Here is a 9,818-nt window from a genome sequence, read left to right on the forward strand (position 1 = left end):
ATCCGTTGTTAAAAGACAAACTTTCTTCACATCGAAAGTCGACGGCATGCATACCATTTCATAATACATCCAACTATAATTGACTTAATAAAAATCTTGGTGAACTCAACGACTCGAATGCAACGTCTTTTAAAATATGTCATGAATGACTCCAAGTAATATCCTTAAAATGAGTAAATGCACAGCGGAAGATTTCTTTCATACCTGAGAATAAACATGCTTTCAAGTGTCAATCAAAAGGTTGGTGAGTTCATTAGTTTATCATAATCAATCATTTTCATCATTTTAATAGACCACAAGATTTCCATTTTCATTTCTCATAAATATACGTTCCATGCATAGAGACAAAAATAATCATTCATATGGATTGAACACCTGGTAACCGATATTAACAAGATGCATATAAGAATATCCCCTATCATTCCGGGACATCCATCGGACATGATAAAACAACATCGAAGTACTAAAGCATCCGCTACAACGGATGGGATTTGTTAGGCCCAATAGATCTATCTTTAGGATTTGCGTCAATTAGTAGACTGGTTTACTAATTCTTAGGTTACCAAGCAAAAGGGGCATATTCGGCTTCGATCATTCAACCATATAATGTAGTTTCGATTACTTGTGTCTATTTCGTAAAACATTTAAAAAGTCAATGTATTCTCGGTCCCAAAAGTACATATTGCAAAAGCATTTAAAAAGGGAGTAAATGAAACTCACAATACTGTATTTTGTAGTAAAAATACATATGACGGCATTGAACAACTGAACAATGCAGGGTTGGCCTCGATTCACGAACCTATATCGTTTGTATATATATTAATACACGTAATCGTAATTGATCAATTATATATATATATATATATATATATATATATATATATATATATATATATATATATATTTTTTTTATTAATAATATACTTGTTATACTATATGTTATTTAGATAAATTTATTATATTTAGTTTATATGTTTTATATAACTATTACTTATCATTAATAATAAAAACTATATATTAAGGTTTAGTATATATTTATATGTTAATTGATATAGCTTAGCTAATATCTTTTTCGTAATAAAAGTATAACGTAATGTATTTTTATATTAAAGTATCTTTTTATGATAATATTGATGGTTTTAGTGATAACAAAATAATAATTTTATAAGAATGATAATAATGATAATAAGTTTAATAATAATAATACTAATGATTATGTTAATAATAATAATATTTATAATACTACTTATGTTACTAATAATAATAATAATATTCTTATTTATAATAATAATAATAATAATAATAATAATAATAATAATAATAATAATAATAATGATAATTAATACCTGCATGACAAAATTTATAATAATAAATACATTAGTAATGTTAATAATAATAATAATGGTTTTAAGACTTATAATTATGATAATAATACTAATAAATGTTATAATACTAATAATAAAAATAATATCAATAACAATAATAATGATCATAGTAATAACATTAATAATAATAATAATATAAATGATAATCAAAATAATAATAATAGTAATAATAAAAAAAAAATGAATGACTACCTTCAAAAATGCCACAAAAAGAATACCCCAGCCTAGTATCGAACCTGTGACCTCCCGCTCATCGCTAACACTTTTAACCATTGGGCTGTTGCCCCTTTATCCGAAAGAATACAGAAAATATTTATATTTAACCCGTAACATAAAAGCTTCTTCTTCCTCCTCAGTTTAAGAAATCGACCAATATTCACTAACCTTAACACCATTAATTCAAAAGCGTTTCCAGGTTTTATAAAAAAAAATATGAACTTATTGGGTGCTAAAAATTTATCAGAAACAGAAGGAATAAATAAAAAAAAAATAGTTGAAACAGCTCGTTCGTGTTCTTCATTAACTACAAATCGATTTGCTAATTTGAGAAAGTTTTAGAATAAGATTATAACATAAGAAAGGTTTTAAATTGTTTATGTAAACTATACGATTCATCAATTGATCTTATAACACAAAAAAGATTTCTAATTTACCCATAAACACATCAGTTGACTTTTGGATTTAAATCTTTGACCTTAAAATTTAGATTCAATATGATGAATTGGACTTTGAAAATTTACAGAAAGTTTGCATAAGGGATTACTAACAACACTGCAATCTTACATTTTCAAATAAATTTAGAAATCAAGCCAAGGTAAATTGAGTTAAAGAACAGAACATATACCTGTTTCTTTTTCTAAATTTGATTTATTTCAGCAATAAAAAAACTGATATAATTGATATCCGATAGTTATAGAGGAAAGTTGTTTTTATTCCTCTCTGATATATGAATTGAACAATTGAATTATAGCCAAGGGTGTTTGCCAGTTGGAATCAATCAGAAGAAGAAACAAGCGAATAAAATAAAAAATAAATATAGTAGATCACGACTTGAAACGGATTCTTGTTTGCAACTGTGATTAAATTCACCTTGTAACACAATTTAGGGACAATAAACAAGATTGAATACATTATTGATAGATACTGATAACAATTTCGTACGAATTTTTGATTTTTCTTTTTATAGTTTATATAATTAATGTTAATAATTAATAAATATATTAGTAATAATAATATTTATATTAATACCCATGATAAATAATAATAATAATACTGATAATAATCATTAATAATAATAATTTTATAAAATTATTAATATTGATAATGTTATATAAAAAATATACTAATAATAATAATAGTGTTAATAATAATAACATCAAAATAATACTTAATAATAATAAGTATTATGATAAGAGTAATAATAATAAGTCATAATAATAATAATTTTAGTGAAATTTTCAATAATAAAAATTATTAATAATATTTATAATAATAATACTAGTTATTGGTAATAATATTAGTAATAATAATATTTATATATATGTATCAAGTTTCATTATATTTTATAATAATAATATTAATAACAATATTATTATAACAACTATACTTAATATATTGATATAACACAATATAAATTATGTAATATAATTATATATAATGATGAGTATTACACTTGTATACATTTTAATAACAGCTAGTAAAAATGATGATATAACAAGTTATATGTTTCTATTTTTATATAATAATATTAATAATATTAATTTTATTATTAATATTACTATTGATAATAATACTGAAGGTAATGATAATTATATTCAAACTTGTAATTAGATTTAATATATTACAATTTATTACTATTTATCACTTATAAAATATATTGAATCTTTAATATTTATTACATATGTATATATATACTATGACATATAATATTACAATTTATAATTCCAATTACCATGTATATATATACACACATATCTAGTTACCATTAATTGTTCGTGAATCGTCGGAATTAGTCAAAGGTCAAATGTATATATGAAATAGCTCAAACTTTTTAAGACTCGACCTTACAGACTTTGCTTATCGTGTCGAAATCATATTCAGATTAAGTTTAAATTTGATCGGAAATTTCCAGGTCATCACAGTACCTACCCGTTAAAGAAATTTCGTCCCGAAATTTGAGTGCGGTCGTCATGGCTAACAATAAAAATGTTTTCATGACGAATATGAGTTGATAAATAAAGTTTTATCATTATTGATTAATATAGATAAAACGATTCGATTATGTGAAGCGTACGAGTGAAGCTGTCACAAAAGATTGAGATAGAGATTTAACTTTTGATGTAGTCACGGTGGATTTTCGGAATTCAAGGAATTAAAAGAAAATCTTCGAAATCTATATAAGATTTGGCTCTTCGTTAATTGAGGAAATTAGAATCCTCTTTGATTAAATACGATAATCTATTTCGATTACTCTGTCGGATACTTCACTATAAATCCATTCCCTTTGTTTCCTTATTTTCACAGCTCACACCTTCTATTCTTTCTCCCTTAATTCAAACTTTTGTTTACTCTTATTAACTTTAAGTAACAAGCAATGGTTCAGAATTCGTAGGTATGGAGTTTCGAATGAACATAACTCATGTTCTAAGAGAGAAATTGTAATAGCATGATTTTAATTTGTCAAATTACCAGAATATCCTAGAAAATAGATTTATCAAGAAGGTATGATTTTAATATGTTTGGAGATTAGGTAGAATGTAAGAGTCGTGTAACATGGCATCTGATGATGTTATGATCTGTGAATCATCAAGTTCCTTTAGAAACTCAGCATGACTTACTGTAATATAATCACGTTGATCAAGTGTCATTATATTATACTAACTCATGCATCAATTTCCAACACTACTTCAAAATCATTCATAATTCAAATTCGAATTTTTTCAGAATTTAGAAACAAAAATAGTTTCCTTTCTGATGGGACACTGATATCACGAAAAGGTAAATGATTTTAGATACGAATAGTTATGAAAATATCTTCAGAAATATCGAGGATATTTATAATGAAAGATACGATGATATTTTGGAATTTCTAATATCGAAGGATGATGAAGAAGATTTATCCGTAAGGGTTTAGATTCAGAAGCATGGTGTTCGCTAAAGATTTAATCATTTACAGAATCATCAGGATTCTTTATGTACAAGTATAGTCCTTGTGATTTATTCAGAGTCTCTTTCGTGGTTTGCTCAATTCATTTTTCAGTATCAAAATCTGTGAGCTTTTTCAACACTCCAAATATTTATCATTAAACTTTTGACTGTTAAGGCAGTCTTCAGTTTTTGCTGTGTTATCAGCTTCCTCAAGATTCAAAGAACTGATTCGTATACTAGAGTGCTTTTCAAAATTTTGGAATGGGAGATTATAATTCTAAGAGGTAAATGTTATATGTATACATATATCTGTTGATGTAGTGACGCTGCGAGATTTCAAAATACTGATTGCTAGTTCTCGGTAATTGGTATGGCCATTCTCGTTATAATATATGGATGAGTATATGATAGGGTTTCGATGAATATAATGATTTTTCGGAAAGTCAAAGATTAATGAAGTTGTTGGTAAGTTTACTGCTAATGCGATGGAATATAAACGGTTTTTCGGTAATGATAACGAAAGGCAAACGCATATATCAAAATTATAATAAGACTTATTCGAATGAAAGGTCGATGTTGATTTGCTGGAGCTATGACAAAATTGTCTAATTTGAAAAGGAATTGCCAAGTTATTTTCGGTAATAACAACGCCAAAAGAGCTAGCACAGATACGTGTTAAACGTTTACTCAGTTTCCGAGAGTTTTTCAGGTGCATAACTATATGTATCAATCTTTTCTTCCGTAGATGAAGTGTGGTTGGTTCATTCTCTCGATTGAGGTGTTTTCAAGAATTACGAAAGGTTTGAAAGCAGATTGTAACAAATGAGGTTTAAGATGAAATCAAGTGGCAAACTTGAAAAATTGTTTAGTTTCATATGTTATATTCAATATTTTAATTCATTTTAATTGTCCAATGTTGGTAGTTCTCAGTTGATAGTCCACAGTTAGCAATTCAATAATTCATATATAGTTTAATATATAATATTCAAATTAATTAATACGATTCGTGACCCGTGTACATGTCTCAGACTCGATCACAACTCAAAGTATATATATTATTGTAGAATCAACCTCAACTCTGTATAGCTAACTCCAGCATTACTGCATATAGAGTGTCTATGATTATTCCAAATAATATATATATATGCGTCGATATGATATGTCAAAACCTTGTATACGTGTCCCGATATTTAAAGTGCGTAAAATAAATAACAGAAATTAAATGACGATAAATAAAATTGCGAGAATATAAATTGCGATGAATAAATTGCGATAAATAAAATGTAATACGAAATTAACAGTTAGCTAGGAACAGTTAGCTAGAATTTTGTTAGCGTGGATTCTTAACAAAATTTCTTATAGTTAATTTGTTTGTTTCTAACAAATTTTATTTTGTCAAATGTTTTCTTCATTATGCCACTTGTTGGATTCTGATAAGTCAAAATCCAAATATGAAATTGAATAAAAATGGTTATTCTGTGGTGAACGGATTCGTATATCTGTGGATGTAAGTAGGATAGTAAATGATTGTTGAATCAGATTCAAAGAATGTACAGTGTAACTTATTAAAGTGAAATCTAAATATTCCTCGGGTATTACCTACCCGTTAAAATATTTTCACCATTAACAGTTTGTACAAAAGAATTTTTAATTACAATCTTTATGAAAATATATATACACATATATTTTCTTCAGATGAAATCATGAATTTAATGAGTCAATAAGATATTAATCTTATTTGATTTACCGTTAAAACGAGAATATATAATCTTTAAGACTTTAGAGATTACATAATCATCATGTAGAACGAAGATAATCGATGTAGATTGATATGTAGAACAAGATAAAGTAGATGGAATGATAGGTAGAACGAAGATTACGCTCGCGGTAAAGATGGTGATGTCGAGGCTGGTGATGTGGATGTTGATGTTGGTGGTACAAGTGCTGTTGGTGCTGAGGTTGGTGATGACGTTGGTGTGATAAGTATAGTTTGTAAATCACGCACCATTCTTGTCAGGGTTTCTATCCTACCCTCTATCATTTCTATCCACCCACTCATCTGATTCGATAAATCTTGATTATCAATTCGAAGTTCCCTAACTTCTTCTAATATTCCCCTTCGATTGTTATTCGGAAGTAGAGGTTGAATATTTTATGAGATTACAGTAATGCGTCCTTCGAGGTGGAAAATTTTAGCAAGAAGGGTGAAAACAGTTTGCGTACAGGTTCACCGGTGAGTACATCGTTTTCCCCGATGTTAGGAGGTAAGTTTGGTTTACGGTAGGGTTCGCCTTCTTCATTCCTCCATCGAGTGAGTAAGTCTCGAACCCACCCCCATTTCCTCCAGAAAGAAAAATAGCTAAATAGTGGAGACACTTCAGGTTCCCATGATAAATAATAATAATAATAATAATAATAATAATAATAATAATAATAATAATAATACTGATAATAATCATTAATAATAATAATTTTATAGAATTATTAATATTGATAATGTTATATAAAAAATATACTAATAATAATAATAGTGTTAATAATAATAACATCAAAATAATACTTAATAATAATAAGTATTATGATAAGAGTAATAATAATAAGTCATAATAATAATAATTTTAGTGAAATTTTCAATAATAAAAATTATTAATAATATTTATAATAATAATACTAGTTATTGGTAATAATATTAGTAATAATAATATTTATATATATGTATCAAGTTTCATTATATTTTATAATAATAATATTAATAACAATATTATTATAACAACTATACTTAATATATTGGTATTACACAATATAAATTATGTAATATAATTATATATAATGATGAGTATTACACTTGTATACATTTTAATAACAGCTAGTAAAAATGATGATATAACAAGTTATATATTTCTATTTTTATATAATAATATTAATAATATTGATTTTATTATTAATATTACTATTGATATTGATAATAATACTGAAGGTAATGATAATTATATTCAAACTTGTAATTAGATTTAATATATTACAATTTATTACTATTTACCACTTATACAATATATTGAATCTTTAATATTTATTACATATGTATATATATACTATGACATATAATATTACAATTTATAATTCCAATTACCATGTATATATATACACACATATCTAGTTACCATTAATTGTTCGTGAATCGTCGGAATTAGTCAAAGGTCAAATGTATATATGAAATAGCTCAAACTTTTTAAGACTCGACCTTACAGACTTTGCTTATCATGTCGAAATCATATTCAGATTAAGTTTAAATTTTATCGGAAATTTTCGGGTCATCACACAACACACCCACTATAGAGGACCTAGATTATACTACACTCACTACACCAGACATAGGTTAACCTTTTATTTTATAAATCCTTAGTGTACAATAATACTTAGGTGACAGTGTCGACCATATATTATTCAGTCGGTATAAGCTACCATATATCCAATGACGAGGATTTAAAGGGCATGAGGGTGTCATGGTCCCCCAACAAGTTTTGTCCTTACTAGCATTTTTTATGGTTTTAGGGACTAAATATGTTAAATTCAAATCTAGGCTCCACCAAATTAAAATTTGGACTTCTAGCATACGTTTTATCAATCCTTGGTTATTAAATTGTAAAAGTAAATACATTATTAGATTAAAAACCCTATAACAGTTTCGATATTTCAGCTTCTTGTGTATCCTCGTAAGTTTCATCTTGCCGCATCAATGATACGTATCCTATTCATTTTTTCTATTTTGTTGTTACTACTATTTTATATTTTATCAACTACTACATATTATAATCTACGAAGTATAATTTTTTTCAATGAAGGTTGTGACGCCCCGTACTAAATCATCATGTACGGACCATCAACAACAGGATCATTACAAGGTTAAGTACTATATGCGTTTTCAAAACAGAGTTTACATTCATAAATAAAAGTGACGTCATAACATACGTCAATTGTTTTACAAATCAAAAGTATGCTTCGCTAAGTAGAAGCATTAAATAAGTGTACGTGACCATAATGGTCGTTACATAACATAAGTTCATAAGTAAAAAGTTTGAATGCAACATAAGTAGTCATGCGATAACAACTCTAGGCAGCGGGTTCTACAGCACGACTAGTAAGATAGCGGAAACGACTTCAAGCACCTGAGAAAATACATGCTTAAAAAGGTCAACACAAAGGTTGGTGAGCTATAGTTGAAGTATAACAGTAATGTAAGTAGGCCACGAGATTTCAGTGCTACAACGAGCGTTTCAAAAGTATGTAAAAGTATATGCTTAACCGTGGGCACCCGGTAACTAACTTAACGTTTAATGTACCCCCTTAAAGTGCACTTGGCAAGTGCGTATAACCTCGAAGTATTAAACACTCGTTAAATGCTAGCGCTACTAGCCCGAGTGGGGATGTCAAACCCTATGGATCCATATCTAAGATTCGCGTTCACGGTTCAAAAACCAATGATTAAACGTTACCGAGCTAAAGGGAATGTTTCTGCCGTTATATAACCCACACATATATAAAGTTTAAGTACTCGTGCCTAGTATGTAAAACATAAAATCCGCATGTATTCTCAGTTCCCAAAATAAGTTAAAGTAAAAAGGGAATGCTATAACTCACAATGATTAGTAGTAATGGTAAGGTAGTAGTCGGAAAGTGGTGTGCAAGTAACGGTCCAAACGTCCTCAACCTAAGTCAAATAGCACTAAGTCAATAAGTCGTCTCAAAAGGTTTACAAGTACGTAATTAAGGTCATAAGGGTCATCATCAATCATCATTAAACAAAAGGTAACAAGTAAGACTCGTTTATGAAAGTCGTTTAAAACAAAGGCTGACTTCGGTCAGTCACCACGGCCTCTACCCTTACTGAATTAAGGTGAGACCAGTGGTCATGGCTCCGTCTATGAGTCCCTTAAGTGTGGTAAAATTTACAGAAGCAAACTCGTCTTGGTTTGACCGTGGCGACGGTCTAAGTGCGAGTAGGTCAGAAATTTCTGCACAACGTTAAAGGACATGGTAACGATCGGAGGGCCATAAATCCTAAACCGTAACTCGGATTAAGACGAGTACTATATGAAAAGTTATCTACTCGAAAAGTTCTATCTAAAAATCAAGGTTAGAACAGCCCAGGTCTACTGGTCTGTTCCAGAAGCATCAGGTCAGTAGGTTTTGGACAGAACAGTGGGTTTTGGAGAGTTCCGGTTGTCTCGGTGCTTGATGTTCATCACGGTTCTCATCCTTGATGCGTATAGCTTCAAGTGTACAACT

The sequence above is a fragment of the Rutidosis leptorrhynchoides genome, chromosome 2 (genome assembly GCF_046630445.1).
Source record: "Rutidosis leptorrhynchoides isolate AG116_Rl617_1_P2 chromosome 2, CSIRO_AGI_Rlap_v1, whole genome shotgun sequence".
NCBI lineage: Eukaryota > Viridiplantae > Streptophyta > Magnoliopsida > Asterales > Asteraceae > Rutidosis > Rutidosis leptorrhynchoides.